Source organism: Myxine glutinosa, chromosome 2 (genome assembly GCF_964187855.1).
Source record: "Myxine glutinosa chromosome 2, kmMyxGlut1.1, whole genome shotgun sequence".
Lineage (NCBI taxonomy): Eukaryota > Metazoa > Chordata > Myxini > Myxiniformes > Myxinidae > Myxine > Myxine glutinosa.
In genome coordinates, this window is record NC_136262.1 from 150,423,650 (window position 1) to 150,441,157 (window position 17,508).

The following is a 17,508-nucleotide window of genomic DNA, read 5'->3' on the forward strand; positions in this document are numbered from 1 at the left end:
ACCATAGTCCGGGAGCCGTGGGGTCGAACCTGGTTTTGTCGGATAAAGTTTTTTTTCTCTGCTGTTTCTTGTAGCCTGGGGGTAGCTCACTAAGAATCAGGAGGGTGCCCGGTGAGATCCCTTGGGCAACTCAAGATATTAACCCCTTCATGCCCTACGCGCCCAAATCATGAAAAAATGGGAACTTCCCATAATTTCATGGTGAATACTCCCATCAAATGCATCAAATTTGCTGTCTGATATTTATTCACACAGTACTTAATGTACAATCAAATATTATTCAAATTTGAAACAATTAACCCTTTTATAGCTGTTCCAAATCAGTGAATTTCCACAATTCTGATTACACGCTTTAGAAATCGACATTTTGTAGACCAGAGTAAATGAAGAGAGAAATCTACAGAATAATGTCACAGTGACTGAGGAATTTTGAACCCTTCTTCACCCTTATCTACCTACCCACAATAAACATACATCAAATCACGTTTATGTCCTACAGGGTGGCCCAAAACGTGTCCTTGTCCAAAATTTGAAACGAGCAAGGACAAGTTATGAAACTGACTGACAGATTGTATTGTGCTGTTTCATATCCTACAATACATGGTAGAATTAGAAACACTGGCATTCTGATAATGGCCTAGTTCAGGCTACTTGGGTCTTGAGCATCCTATCCTGAAACATGCACAAAACATTGTGCAAGCTAAGCCTTTAACCTGACAACTGCATCTCTTGGAGTTACAAATGGGTTCACTTTTGCAGCCGCATCTGATCATTTCCAAAATGTAGTCTGGGGCAAGTTTGGCATTTCTGGTGGATTGGTTGGGCTCAGTGACCTGTTGATTGTGTCTTTCTTCCATCCAAATTCTTCTGGGTTCAGAGCTGGCGGAATATTTACATTGAGGGTTCGCCACAAAATTGCCTGAAAGTGGGCCCTCTTCACATTTTCAATAAATGCTTCTCTCGTTGGCGGAAGAGCAGCCAAGTTTGGTGCAGACGATGACCTTTTCCATTCTTTTCCCCCATACAAGCAGCCTTGTGTGTGACATGTCCTTGCTGTCCTCTATGCCGTAACAGGCTGAGATGAAGCCAGTGGCTTAATTAATGACTTGTTGGAGCGGTGCGTCCACATTGCCCATGGCCGATAATTCATATCCAGCTTTCAGGGCTTTGATTACAGAGCCTTTTCCATGCCAAAGTAACATGCTACAGTGTCACATCCTGATATGGCATGGGCAGGTAAAAGGTTCTTTACAATTTATTGATGCTTAGCCAGTGCTGACTTGATGTCCACTATTGCCCTTTCCTTGCTTGGGGATTCCATGGCCAGTGGCACTTCCAGTCTTGCCAATTGGTAATGATGAAGTAGCAATATGAACACATCCGTGTCATCACAAACCACAGAGACTTTATGCGCTTCTCCAGCACACTCCAAGACTTGTTGGACAATGATGATATCGGCTTCTTCATGATGAGTCTCTAGATCGTACCGGCTCCTTCTTTCTTCCTTCTCGATTTCGATGGGACAAGGGTCCTCCCCTGTCATAACCAACTTGTGTTTCTCCGTGCTCCGTAGATGGAAAAGCCTGTCCTGTGTCAGTTCATCACATAATATTCGGATAAGCTGTTTCTTGTTTTCAACAGATGACAAGACAACCTTCTGGGCTGGAAGCTTCATTGTCCGTAGCAGATTATGTTTCCTGCTAACACCCGTCTCCCTGCCATCCCTCGTGACGGACTTTATACTGTACTCATGGTACCTGTCAACGATGAGGTAAACGTCACTGTCTGTCAGGTATGAAGTTATCCGCTTCTTGACATTCGCAATGAAATCAGCTACTGTGCCATCTGCTGGCCAATGGATGGTCCAAAGAAGGGCCGATCCATCTATGACAGTGATGTTTGCATCACCGGCATTCCTCCTGGAGACTTCAACCTGGAGCAACCTCTTGAGTGTGGCCTTGGCTTCACAAATCCGCATTCCATCCTTCGTGAACATTGCGGTTGGGACAGGTGCAAGCTCATAGGAAAGGACATCCTTCACGTCAATATCGCGGTCACTAGATAATGCGGTGACCCTTGAGTAGATGGCATTCAGATCATAGACTTTGGAGTCACCAACGTGGACAGATTTGCTTGTTGCTGCCATAGTCACCACTTTCTTGGGGATGGTATTGTAAAATCCCTCAGGCCAGGTCTTCTCAAAATCTTCTAACATTGCCTCTCCAATGTTCACGGCATTGTCTACATTGACAGATGGTGGAGCTAGCTTCCCGCTGATAATGTTGACAGTACTCCCCCTGGATGTGCCTTGGGATCCAATGGATGAAGGCATGTGTCGAGTTTCTTTCGAAGTCCTGCCCTGTCCTTGGCGTCTGCTTCTATCCTTGCCTTGGCCTCCTCCTTGTGATACAGTTGAACTGTGGTGGTATTAGTCTCCTCCTCTTCCATTTTCCTCATATCTGACTCAATCTTACAGCAGATGTGGTGGCTCAATGCCCAGATCTTCAAGGCTTCTGACTTCAGGGTTATTCCGATGATTCCCCCTGTGCTATGACCGTATCTCATGAACGTCGATTCTATAAATTTGTCGCTCCACAAGCCGTTCCATATTCCACGAATGTGTCGTGTCACATGTTGCCCCTGGAGAAAAAGCCTTTGGACATGAGGGGGAAGCTTCTCCATGGAACGAAGGTCATAGAGTCCATATCTGGCATAGTGTACATGGCCGGCTGCGAAGTAGTAAGGCATCATCTTTCGGAATGTGGCTAGGTGGAGAAGCCAGTCACCCTCACGTTCAGCCCTGATGTGACATAATCAACAATACTGGCTTCACCAAGACCTCAACCCACAGTTTGACGGTCCTGCTCTGGCTTGCAATATGATCCAAGGCTCTCATTTTGGGTTTGATTTGGATTTGGGCGGATCGGACATAAAGGGGTTAATATCTTGAGTTGCCCAAGGGATCTCACCGGGCACCCTCCTAAATCCTAATGAGCTACCCCCAGGCTACAAGAAACAGCAAAGAAAAAAACAAAAAAAAAAACTTTATCCGACAAAACCAGGTTCACCAAAATTCATGCCTTTGGCTCCCGGACTACCAGGGTTGAACCCAACTCCTGCCGATCAGGGAGGGGGCGTCAGTGGCTGGGGCATTTAATGGAGTTTTTTAAAAGGAATTTGATGAATCTGTGCATAACTTTTTGAGATATCCTGCTCACAGACAAAAAGACAGATAAACAGGGGTGAAAAAACAACCTTCAGTGGTGGAGATAAGCTGTTCACAATCACTTGAGCGGCAATACCACGGAATTTCCGCAAGACATGTCTCGTGAGATTTAGTCCTTGAGCCAACCGGCCATATTTTGAAGTGAATGCTCCGGCGGGGGGAGTAATTCTCATTATGATTTTCCATTAGACCAATGTCTCAAGTGTCAGAAAAGGTGTGATGGACATCTGAGAACGGTAGCTTAGTGCCCGGATGGACGCCATCTTTGAAACCACCCAGCTCAAAAATGCCCATTTGGTGGGGTACATTGTTGCACGTGTATCTGGACTTCTATACTAGCTATCGATGTGCGGTTGACGACTAAATATACGTCCGATGTGTACCGTCTAAATAAAAAATAATATGAAGCATTTTGTTTTAGATTAATTATTATAAAAATCAATTATCGAAAAAAAATCATATATTTTTCAATATTTTATTATTAGACTTGTACTTTTTTTAGTGAAACAACACTGGTATGATTTTCCAAATTATGCATTGTGCTACACCGTTTATCTGTCTATAAAAATAACTCAAAAACTAAAACATATCATCCACCACGAGTTTACACAAAAAATATATGAAAAGGCATGCACTTTCCACAAACCGAAACTATGTCAGTTGGAATTTCCCGCCGATAATCAACCCACAGAACCCAGTGCCGAAAGTGACGTCAGTCTATTCTATATCTATATTCTATATTCTATATCTCAGTCTGAGATTTGTTGCGGTGACCTGATTAATTTCTGAGGGGGGGGGGGGGGGGGGTGGGTGGCTTAAGAACTAAAAGTGAACATGTTAGATGGCGCCACATACAACTCTATTATAGAGTTGTATTGTGGCGCCATCTAACATGTTCACTGACTTGGATGAGTATGTCTATGTAAGCTGGCGAGCTTTTCGGATATCGGAGTAATCTAACGTCAGTCTTTTTGTTCTTTCAGCTGAGATGGCCGGTGTCGAGGCGAAACGGGCGAAGATTGAACCTCAGTCCGGAACGTGCATCCTGTGCAGCAAGAAGTCGCCACTCTCTGAACTAAGCAAGGCAGCGGGCAACAGTTCTTGGAAGACATTGTGTGACGCAGCCGCAGTTAGAAACTTTTATCCAATTCTAAAGCTAGTCCAAGAAGGCACAGTTGAACTTCCTAATATTCCAATATTATACCATAGGGCTTGTAGATCAGACTTCACTCACAAAAACCACCTAGCTACTTTGACCAATGCAGCTAGAAGTTCTTCAGTTGATACTGGCGATGCGGTGCGACGGCGATCATCACGGGAAGAGACAGGATCAACTTCAACGGTCTACGATGATAAATGCATTTTTTGCCAGCGTGCTTCAAAATTCATAAAAGGCAGTCGTACCCGTGAAACAGTTGTCTTGGCTGTTGAACTTCGAGCAGATAAGACAATAAGAGATGCTGCGACAGCTCGCAATGATGAGAGAGTTTTGGCATTGACTACACGAGATATGGTTGCAGCTGAGGCTCACTACCACTTCTCCTGCTATAGAAACTACACACGGCCCCAAAAACCTCAAGTAGAAACTGACATTGAAGATAATATCGAGAAAAAAGAAATGATACGATGTATATTCAATTTCATTCGCACTGACTTGTTCTTGAACCCGAGGATTGTTCCAATAGTTGATGTTGCAACAGATATCCTGTCTTCAGATACATTTTCAGTTGATGTTCGTGACTCCATCAAGAAGAATCTGCAGCGCACATTACAAAGAGAGTTTGGAGAATCGCTCATCTTCTTCAATGTGAAACACCGTGTATACTTGATGCCCGATAATCTGACAAAGCGAGAGATTGCTGCAGAGTGCGTAAACCTGAAAGCAGAAGTGAAAGCATTTGAACGAACGGACGGTGAAAGTAACATTGTGCGTGCAGCTACTTCACTGCGACACCAGATCAAAGATGCTCATTACAATGAACGTTGGCCGCCTCAGCCAGCAGAACTCACTTCAGATTACGTGAAGATACCAGATTCTCTTCGTGTATTTCTGCATACTTTGATTTGCGGGAGTGGGGGTAGCTCTGCGCGTGCCGACACACTGGTATGGTCGATGGCTCAAGATATCATCAATGCTGTACACCGGGGTACCATCAGAACATCGAAGCATGTCCTACTTCCGTGGGTCATGAAAACGCTCACCGGTAATACAGAGGTCATCAGAATATTGAATCGACTCGGGCACGGATGTTCGTACACAGTTCTGGAAGAAATCGAGACAGCGCTATGCATAGACAAATTAGCAAGTGTGGAGAAAGATACAGTACCACTTCCGTCACATGTGCACCCTTCGGTCCCGACTGTATTAGCATTCGATAACATCGACAGGCTAGAGGAATCGCTGAGTGGTGGCGGAACATCGCATCGCGTCAACGGTATCATCGTCCAACCGAAGTCGCAGTCGTGTTTGCCGCCCCAACCTCCATCGGCAGTATCCAAAGCAGATAAGAAGCGATCTATCCCGTCATCCAGCGATTTAGTTCCAATATACAGCAGTGGGAAACGAGAGGGCCCACCTGCAATCAAGCCTGCAGATCTTTCTGACACTCTTGCAGGCGCAACATCCCTTGCGCAGCGCCGAAATCACGTATGGATTATGACTCGCATGCTGGAACCATGCGACCAGACAATCAGTTCGTGGACTGGTTTCAACATCATGACTAGAGATCGTGTTCAGGTGACGGAAGATGTAGTTGGCTACCTGCCGACTATAAACGCGCCTGCCACAGATATGGCAACAGTGCAAGAAATCCTCAGAGAAGCTCTGAACATCATGTCATCACTTCAGCTTGAGCGTATACCGGTGGTGCTAGACCAGGCACTATTTGCTAAGGCGACCGAAATAGCATGGAAAGATGTCGATCGATATGGAAGAATCGTGCTCATGATGGGGAACTTCCATACCATCTGTAACTTCATGTCGAGCATTGGGAAAATGTTTGGAGATGCAGGCCTTCGGGATGTAGCTGTTGAGTCAGGAGTAATCGCTGAATCCATCAACAGGGTTCTGGAAGGCAAGCAATAATCTTCGCTCTTTCACGAGCCTCGACCTTGTATACAAAAAAAAAAAAAAAAAAAAAAAAAAAAAAATACAACCGTGCTGTGCGACTCCACAAGTTGATGTACGAGGCACTAATGCGCATCATTTGCTTCCAGGTGTGGATAGAAAGCAATCATCCTGACAAGGAACCCCAGATTCGAAGCACTGACCTCAAAATTCGCAGCATCAAGGAGGATGTTTGCCACGAGACTCTCGCTGCTGCTCTCGATGATGATTCATGTGTACAGAGCTTTGACATGTTCGCGAAATACCTACATTTTCTGCGAACCAAACATGGAGACCTGGCTCGCTTCTGGATGATGTATATTGATATGGTAGAGACCCTGCTGGGGTTGATTCGTGCGGATAGAGAAGGCGACTGGATGCTTCACTTGGCTTGTGTCAGAAGAGTGATCCCTTGGTGTTTCGCAATGAACAAGGTGAACTATGCTAGATATCTACCAGTGTACTATGCACAGATGACGCAACTCCACGAAACATGCCCCGAGTTGTACAGGCATTTCAATCAAGGCTACTTCTCCGTACAGCTTAGACCAGGGAATCCATTTGCCAGAATCGCTGTTGATCAGACAACAGAAGAAACAGTAAACAAAGATACGCAAACAGCTGGAGGAACACGAGGTTTTAGTCTTCGACAAGGGGCTGTGTCACGATACTATCTAACTGCAGAAAATCGGGCTACTGCACTGAGGCAACTACGAGAAACTATCCTTGTGAATGGCAGCGACACATCTCACGCCAAGCACCCTGACTTGTCTACTTCTCGCATCAAACGTGATGAGTCTGGCGTCACAGCTATCTGTGATCTACTGGAAAATGACTGGACCAATCCATTCGCCGATGATCCGTCATGTCTTCTCAGTATATCTACCGGAGCGGCTGCGAGGGAGGACGTTTCTAATGACCTACTCAACACCCTGCAAAAGGGGGAAGCGGCGTATCAAAGCTTCCAGAAACGTCTTGAAGAGGGAACAGGCTTTCATGACACATTGAACAAGCTAAACTTGAAGACCTTTGGTAAGATCAAGCAGAAAGTTGTGAAGGGCACAAACAAGGAGATCGTCCTGAGAGCTGACAGACAACTGTTTGCCACCATGATACTCATCGCCAAGACAAGGAACCTCGACATGCAACTTGTCCTTTGTCACCCACTAGGTCCGTTACCATGGTCTTTGGCAAACGTTGATGGGGCAATGAAAAAAACGAACAAAGCTGCACTTGCGAAACACATGGAAGGTCTTGTGGAACCAGCCGAGAACGTTGACAAGCGAAGTGCAACAATAATTGATGCGATGGCTCTCATACAAAAGATGCATGGCGAGAACGACACGTTCGAAGAACTATCTGACCGCATCCTTGCTGCAGCGCTTCACGCTGGTCAAGGCAGTGAGCGCATCGATGTTGTCTTTGACACATACACAGAAGAATCCATCAAAGCAGCTGAGCGTGTGAACCGCGGTTCAAATGAAGGCATCAGTTTCAGCGAGATCAGACCCGCACACAAAATCATGAACTGGCGGCGTCTCCTTGCTTGCAGCCAGACAAAGGAGAAACTGGTTGTGTTTCTGGCGGAGTCGTGGAAACATGAAACAAATCGCGAAAAGCTAGGCAACAGAACACTGTATGTCACCTGTGGTGAAAAATGTCTGGTACTGACCCGCGATAGGTGGAAGTTGGTGCAAGCACTCGAATGTAGCCACGAGGAAGCAGACACGCGTATGTTTCTCCACGCAAAGCACGCCGCTACCCACTACAAGACGATCATCTTAGTGGCAGATGACACCGACGTTCTGATCATCAGTCTTCATCTCAGCAGAACCATCGATAGTCAGCTCTTCATCAGACGAGGAACAAAGGTTCGAGTCAGAATGATCGACGTTGGAAAGTTGGCTGCGGTATTGGGGTCTGGAGTTTGCAGTGCATTGCCAGGGCTTCATGCATGGAGCGGGTGTGACACTGTGAGTGCTCTGGCTAGCCAAGGAAAGATAAAGGCTTTGAAGCTTGTGCAAGCGAATGAGCTGTATCTTCAAGCATTCACAGATCTGGGATCTTCGTGGAATGTACCAACAGACGTCTTCAATAGCATTCAGGCCTTCACGTGTCAGCTGTACGCCAAGAACACGAAGATCGTCGGTGTTAATTCGCTCCGTTATCACATGTTCTGTGCAAAGAAGGGCCAGATCGAATCTGGACAATTGCCGCCTTGTGAAGACTCCTTGATGCAGCATACGCTTAGGGCCAACTATCAGGCGGCTATCTGGCGACGCAGCCTTGAAAACCTACCAGACGTCCCAACACCATCAGCAGGACATGGTTGGGAACTCGATGATGGCGGTTCGCTCACAATCCGATGGATGGCGGGTCTACCAGCTCCAGATGTCGTCTTGAATCTCATCTCATGCACATGCAGAAGGACGTGTCGACCGTCAGATTGCTCCTGCATACTGAATGGGTTGAAGTGCACTGTTGTGTGTAAGCTGCAGGGATGCTCCAACATGGTGCAGGATGATGCTATAGTGGCTCAGGATGCCAATGACTCTGATGGCGACTCTGATGATTAACTTTGTGTGCACTGTATATTGTATAGCATATGTTGTTCTCTATTATAATGCAGGCCAAATTGCCTGAAAATCTTTATAGACAGATAAACGGTTTAGCAAAATGTATAATTTGGAAGATTATACCGGTGTTATTTGACTAAAACATGACATGTTCAATGATACCTCCGCTTGCTTATTAGGAATATAGATCGTATGGTGTTAAAATCAGCTCCATACGTCTTTCCAAACTCTAGTAATGAATAATTAATATAATTGGCGGCCATTTTGAAATCCAAGATGGCCACCAAAGTGCAGATTTCCTATGTAACAATTTCCACCTGCTTATTAGATATCGTATGGTGTTAAAATCCTCTCCGTACGACATTCCTAACTTGCGTTATCGTCAGAATAGATAATGCCAGCGGCGGCCTAAGTCATTTTATGCCTCTTTACATTTATTTGTTGTAAACTCGTGGTGGATGATATGTTTTAGTTTTTGAGTTATTTTTATAGACAGATAAACGGTGTAGCACAATGCATAATTTGGAAAATCATACCAGTGTTGTTTCACTAAAAAAAGTACAAGTCTAATAATAAAATATTGAAAAATATATGATTTTTTTTCGATAATTGATTTTTATAATAATTAATCTAAAACAAAATGCTTCATATTATTTTTTATTTAGACGGTACACATCGGACGTATATTTAGTCGTCAACCGCACATCGATAGCTAGTATAGAAGTCCAGATACACGTGCAACAATGTACCCCACCAAATGGGCATTTTCGAGCTGGGTGGTTTCAAAGATGGCGTCCATCCGGGCACTAAGCTACCGTTCTCAGATGTCCATCACACCTTTTCTGACACTTGAGACATTGGTCTAATGGAAAATCATAATGAGAATTACTCCCCCCGCCGGAGCATTACTTTTGGTCTGGCTCAAGGACTAATTGTGAATTGGACGTCGTTTCGAATGGGTTCACTCACAGTATACATTGGCAAGACTTTGTTGGAGACCAGTAATCTCCAAAGGATGGCCCGGCCAGACTACCAGGAACCAAAAGACAGTGCGACAATCAACCAGGAAGCGTCAACAGCAGAGCTGAGCATGTCAAGTGAACACACTGTCCAAAGAAACAGGCGAGTTCTAAACAATGAATACTTTTATGCATAATTTCCATAGGTGGGCGCGATTCGGAAAATTTTAAGTCCGCTTACCGCTTATCCGCTCCGCCAGCCCGTGTAGTCCGATTCGCTTATCCGCTTCAGCGGCCGAAAATCTTAGTCCGCTTACCGCTTATCCGCTTCGATTCGATTTTTTTAAAGCGCTTCGACGTTTTTAAAGCGATTTTTGACGTTTCTAAAGGGAATTTAATGCTTTTAAAGCCTAAATAGCCATTTCTAACTACTACAAAGACAAACAAAGCTTTTAAGATCAAAAATATACATTTTTATTTAAATAAAATTTATTCAAAATGTATTGAAATAAAGTTTTCCACTCGACTCTACTCTACAGTTAATTTAAATATAATTTTAATATATGCAAGTTACATTAAAGAAAAATCAATTTGCCCATCCTTTCTTTGACAAGAGAGTCTACTAGTCAACAGACTAGCACTAGCAGTCTGTTGACTAGTCCTCGTCTTCCTCCTCCACCTCGTGGGCCTTCTTGAGGATTTGGAGGTTGCCCTTCATGAAGACGAGGGCCTCGAAGTTCGGTGCAGCCAGGGCCGACCTCTTAGGCCTGAGGATGTCCGACCCGTAGCTGAACACGCGCTCGACCGAGGCAGAGCTCGGGAGCGGCGTGTTATGCCTGAGAAACAGAGTTACCCAAGCATCACGGAACTCGAGCGGGAAGAGATTGGGCGAGAGCTGTAACGTTTGGTTATTCAGACACAAACAAGTCAACAAGATGGCGGGCCAACGGACTGCCGTTTATTCGTCATGGTGTCGTGAACATGCCGTAAACCATGACGTGAACATAACGTCATGATGTAATGCGTTATGTTACAACCATGTCGTAAACCATGACGTGAACATAACGTTATGATATAATGCGTTATGTCGCAAGAGCCGAGTTGTTAGGGTTTCACTTATTATTCACTTAAATAAATATTCACAATTCTAGAGTAACGGCTCAGGCTAACAGCTGATTTGGCGAATCGCGATGCGCTTTAATTTTTCGGTAGTCCGCTTACGCTTATCCGCTTCGGTTTCCGGGGGTTGTTCCGATTCGCTTATCCGCTTCGAAAACGTTAGTCCGCTGCAGCGGATAAGCGGATAAGCGGACTTTCGAAGCGGACCGCCCACCTTTGATAATTTCAGTGTACCTGCTGGTATAATATATAATTATAATATAATATACTATCAGAGGTAACCACACCTTGTTTGGAAGGAATTTAGGGTTTAGAAAAAGAGAGCCAGGTACTATGTATAATTCCAATTAATTCATCAATGATTTGTAATACCGGCTATCACTGGGTGGTGCTATACGATACACATTTACATAAAGAAAAATGAAATGTTTTCTTGCATCTCCATTTACCAAGAGGATTTCAACAGTGCGGCCATACAATATGATAGATAGGGTTACTATTGGTGGGGCCGATTCTAGTGATGGACAGACAGACAGAAAATACAACAATATATATACAATTTTTTCCCCCCTGTATATTATAATATAGTATCATATAATATAACATAATACAATATTGTCGTGCAAATCCCTACGGTTAACACCAGGAACCGCGGAAGACCAGAACGGATTTAATTGAGGCGACGACCAACACGGATTTTGCTATGAAACGTGGGGAGGAAGAAGTGAAGAGGAAGAAGCGGGAGCATGTAACCGTGGATGGCGAACGAACTCAACTGGACACAAGATTTGTGGGGAATGGAAAATAATACAAGGGTTTATTGTAATAAAAGGTAGGGACAGGAAAACGCGATGCTAAATCAAAGTCCTAAATTGGGATCCCACACACCAGACTTCAAATACACCACACAGGAAGATGAATAACCAAAAGAAAAACGTTCGTTATGTAATGTAGTGTGCATTCTTATCTGTCCGTGGTCTTGCAGTGTAACACGGCCCCGCTCGCGTGCCACCAGGCCCCGCTCCAAGCCTCTCGCCGCTCACGAGGTCCGTGCACCAAGCTCCAAAGCACCGAGCACCATGCAGATGGCGAGCCAACGCCCGCGAGGTCCGTACACCACTCCAAGCTTCAGAAGCACCGATCGCACATGACAGCCAGGGAAGAACGTGCTGCAAGAGGAAGCTGCAAAAGCAAGAACCGCCGGATGTGCAAGACGAACTGCTGGATCCCCAAGAGTCAAGCAAGAAGAGAGCGAATGATGTCCAAGCACCAAGAGTGAATGATGTCCAAGCACCAAGAGCGAATGATGTCCAAGCACCAAGAGCGAATGATGTCCAAGCACCAAGAGCGAATGATGTCCAAGCACCAAGAGAGCAAAATGGCATTCGGGGTGCCCTTAAATAACCTCCCCGGTGACGTCAGCCTTGGCGCGCCACCCAATCAGCGCCTTCCACCGGACCTTCCAGCTTCACGCCTCTCGTGCTCGTTGGCTGGAGGTCCGTGCCTACCGCGCTGCCCATCACTCGTTCCCTGTAGCGTGGTCATAGCGCGTGGCACTCGATGTGGCTAGGCCTGTCGGAGGTGTAACGGCCATCATCGGCGGCCATCATCGGCGGTGTCCTGGCTTGGTTTCCTTTTGTCTGTTCACTTCCAAAGTCCTTGTCAGGGAAGGGAATTATTTAATGTTGTGCTAAGGGCCTGTCTAAATGTCTATGTTGGTGTGCATTGCCATAAGGGACAAAGGTTTGATGACCAGGTGTGACACACAAGGGCGTTATCTTTAATCCCGAACTACTTAACACTCGAACATCCTGGTATGTTCAGAAGAATACTCTTACCCGACAAATCGCCTAAACAGATATTACAAGTAGATTCCCTATCGCGACAGTCGGATACCTACCTACACAGATCTATCTGGCTCTAGATAATGCGTTACCCCCAGACATAACAATATGATGGCCCCTTATGTGAATTTCATGGCAGTCTCCAGGCAAATGTCCAGGCACGCTCAAATTCTCATGGTATTATCGTCATTTGATTGGTAACAAAAAGGCTTGTGCATGAATGGTACCTTAGCTTTGTCTTTCATGCAACCCCTTCCAAGTATGGCCATCCTGGTTCCAGTTTCCGTCTGCAGACGCTTCAACGTGTTGCCCATCGGACTGAGAAGTTTTCCCACAAAATTGAACTGAAAAAGAAAACATATAATCAGGCTGGCATATAAAAATAGTTCAATGACATTACCTTGTATAATTACCCCACCAGTAAAATATTATATGTATCTTCTTACTATAATTCACCAAATGTCATCCGTCTGTCTGTCTGTCTGTCTGTCTGTCTGTTCGAAGGTACCGTAAAAACTTCTGAACCGATCTCAACAATATTTTGGGTGGATAATCCTGGGATCTCCAGGAGTAAAATAGGCTATTTAGTTTTCCCAATTTCAGCTTTAGTCACCAGCATTCTCAGGTTTGGACTCCCGCATAACATTCGCGTTCGCATAACATTCATAGTTCTCATTCTGACGATGTTGTTTTCCCGGGTGCCGCACAAACGGCTGCACAGCTGCACCGATCGAACTCGGTGACCCCGGAAAAAGACCTTTTATAAGGACACGGGTTGAATCCCTGCTCGAGAGAATTCCATCCCCCTCGCCGCCATCACGGCCGTCTCTCCAACTTACAATACCACGAGATATGCGGAAAGGACGACCTAAAACCAATATAAACATCATTAGTATATAAACATCATTAAAAGTAAATAATGACCTCGGCCAGAGTTCAAACGCCGTTTAATCTCCACATGTGAGAATTCCACATTTGGGTGGTGGTTCAATTTGGGTGGTGAATATGCTAACAGATCGCTGTCTCCATCGATCTTGCCAAGGCCGTAACAGCTATCAGCTCAAACTCCTTTTAACTGTTGATTTGGTACAGTTACACGTATCGGGAATTTGGTGCACGTATCGGGAGTACATACGACATATCGATTGTGAACACGATTATCGATCACGATTCACGATCACGATCATCACGATCATAGTGTATCGATCACGAATTGAAACACGATGGAAAAATATTTACGGATATGAACAGTGATGTGGCTTTTATTGAAATTCTAAAGATACTGTTTAGATTTTGATGATTTGCGTGTGATATGATTTAACGGATGTTTATACGAATCGTTTAAAATAAAAAAAACCTTCAATTTCTGATATTTTGCCTTTTCATTTGGGCCTCCCAATTGGAGCCCCGCCCGTAGGGTGGGTACCGTTGCTGGTAGGTATATAATTTAACACACAACTACGACTACTTGAATGGCCTCAAATTTTCCTACCATTATGTGGGGTTGGCCAGGAATGTATTTTGGCAACAGTCTTTGAAGAATAACTCCATTACTCTTCCTGAAAGACACCATAGGATCTTTCATAGCCATATCACACCAGCAGATGGTGCAATTTTGATTAAATGTCCTGCCTGCGAAACATCTACCCGACAGTTTGCAGTCAAGCGGAGAATCGAACCCAGACCCCATCCCTAAATATAAAGCTGTTTTTGGCCCCATATCTCAATGGTGATGAATCACTGAAAACATTGTCAGATCCAGATCGTCAGCAAAATCAAAACAATTAGTCCTCGTCACACACCCAACCTGTCCAACAAATTTTGTCCGAATCCATCCGTAATCATTTGAGATTTTGTTTTTGAGACAAACATACACAGACAGTGGTGAAAACATAACCTCAGTCCACCTTGGGGGTGGAGGTAATAATATTCTGTACAAAAACAATGGCGTACCATTTTGTACCCTCAAAAATAAACCTGTCCTGGAGCCAAAATATTCTACAAGTGCGTTTGACCGGTCAATTGGAATCACCAAAAAAATTCAAGTTGGAGATAGATGTAAAATTACGATGTGAGCTGTTAGAGCTCTTCAAGATGAAGAAAATGAGCCACAGATGACCCTTCCAGCATGTCTGTAAGCAAAACCAGGATCCGTCTCGATGGTAGCTATGATTGCGTAGATGTCACATGATCAGTCATGAAGAGTGGTTAAGTCCAAAATATGACATACCATGGCATAAAAACGATTTGCCCGCAAAGCATTGCACCGCAACGGCGGTCACAGAGTGCCATGCACAGCGTGACGTAAGTAGTGCGCGCAGCGCCCCTGGCAGAATTACCGGTCCCTAGCATAATCAGCAAATGCCTATATCAGCCGAATGCGCTAGGCCCACCAGGAAACAATATGGCAGCCATATTTCACCTCAGAACGATGGTGGGCGGAGTCAAGCCACAGATGAGGGTGTTTTTCAGCAGCTGTCCGACCAATGGGTGCACATTTCAAAAATCAACCAATGATAACAACAACAAGAGCAGCAGCAGCAGCAGCAGCAGCAGCTGTCCAACTGCATCAAAGGTAAAAATCGAGACAAACACACAGCAATCACGTTCATATAATAATAGACTCCAACACACACACACACACATCTGGTTTTTTTCATTTCTGTTCCTTACAAATCTATCCCTCTCTTTCACACACACACACACACACACACACACACACACACACACACACACACACACACACACACACACACACACACACACACACACACACACACACACACACACACACAATTGTGCAGTATCGGTTGTTCCTAAACTTAAATAATTTAAAGGATTGTTGTAAATGATGTTAATTTTACAACATCCCATATTCAACTTTATTTACACAAATTTCAACTTTATTTTACAACATCCCAAATTACACACACACACACACACACACACACACACACACACACACACACACACACACACACACACACACACACACACACACACACACACACACACACACACACACACACACACACACACACACACACACACACACCCTCCTCTCCCCCTCAGGTGTACCTTCAATAACTAACTGAAGTTGTTGAAGGAATCCGTCGATTCTACCGTTTTCTTATCACAATGAATCCCGCAGACGACGCCAATGTGCAAACGTGTGCAAAATGGATTCGTGCGCAAACTGAAAAACGGGAAGGAGTCAAACAGGACACAGATGGATTCATCACAACCTTGGGATTGAATCACGATCTTTTCAAACGATACAGTAGGCCGCACCACACGGAGCTAGACACGCCCCGCTGAGCCTCACCATCGATGTCCCCGCCCCCCTACCCTACCACGTCACGAGCACACGTCAGATCCGGATTTCTGGTTCTGCCCCGCCCCCGCTTCTTGCCTGAAGCAGGCGCGAACACGTGGTCGGTGTGAAAGCGTCATCTAAATGTGAGTCCGGGTGGTTTAACACCTCCACCATATAGCCACGAGCATTAATTAGCGATAGCGAAGATCGATTAATACGCCATTAGTTGACTTGACAGATGCGTCCACCATCTTCACAAGGGGAGAGGTGTTGCTGTTGGGTCTGACAGTGACAGTGACAGTGACAGGTAAGATCGTTGACGGATTCCGTGATTGGGGGTAACTGGAGCCTAGAATGGCACTCCGGAGAGCTGAACAGTTTACCTTTTCTATTCCACCGACATTCTGGATCTGGATTTGGACCTGAAGTCGGAAAAGCTTTTCTTTTGGTTTCACGTTCGCGTAATGGCGGAGACCGTAAAATGTCCGCGTAATGGAGGACCCACGGCTCCACCCACCCGATGTTCACCCGACCACGAGCCAATAGAATGCACACACGACGCGCACTTGTTCGTCACTTCGGACGTTAAATAATCCGCCAATCACCTGCTCGCAATAAGCTGTCATTAACGTCGTTGAAGTTTCACTTTCAGGTTAAAATCCCAACAGCGCCAGTTTGCTCGACTTGGCGGCTTCGGCCAATTTTCCAACCACGAATCGTACTTTTATCGGCGTGTTAGTTCTTACCTTCATCAAGGTAATTCGAAATGTGTAGAAAATGAAACTTGCGATTCAACAGCGAGATCTCGCGAGATCGCGTGACCGTGCGCAGGTGATGCGTTGTCAGGTTGAACCGCTCAGTCCCGTTTATCATGTCACGTGACGAAGAATCTTTGGTCGAGACGGCGAATGGGCTTTAAAGTTGCAGCTTCACCTGCAAATGCCAGGTGGGCAAAGCTTCGAAATTCCCGAAACGTTTACTCGGACAACACCACTTTCTCACACCCTTCCCTTACACACTTCCACACCTTTTCGGTTTATTCCTTCCATTTCCCCACGCACCTTTCTACTTGCCAACCCTTGTACTCGTAACCCCATTCCTATTTTTAAACCACGAGTTCATCCGAAGACCTCCCACACCTGCTTTCCGCACCAACGTGCATTACACACCTCTTCCACATGCTTTCCTTTCCCATCCTCACACCCAAAGACATCCACTCCCCTCCCCCCCTCCTTTTCTCCCCCCCCCTCCTTTTCTTCCCCCCCCCTCCTTTTCTTCCCCCCCCTCCTTTTCTTCCCCCCCCTCCTTTTCTTCCCCCCCCTCCTTTTCTTCCCCCCCCTCCTTTTCTTCCCCCCCCCCCCT

The 17,508-nt window shown here is 45.4% G+C and overlaps 1 long non-coding RNA gene across 1 annotated transcript in view; it reads right to left on the reverse strand.

Moving 5' to 3' along the window:
• LOC137418800 (uncharacterized) overlaps positions 1-16,028 on the reverse strand; it is a 42,895-nt gene extending 26,867 nt beyond the window's left edge. The window contains exons 1-3 of the long non-coding RNA XR_010982712.2: positions 15,909-16,028; positions 15,253-15,394; positions 13,058-13,174 (exon numbers count right to left, since the gene is read on the reverse strand). This is a non-coding gene — a long non-coding RNA (uncharacterized LOC137418800). The remainder of the gene's footprint in view (positions 1-13,057; positions 13,175-15,252; positions 15,395-15,908) is intronic.
• Positions 16,029-17,508: the final 1,480 nt, after the last annotated feature.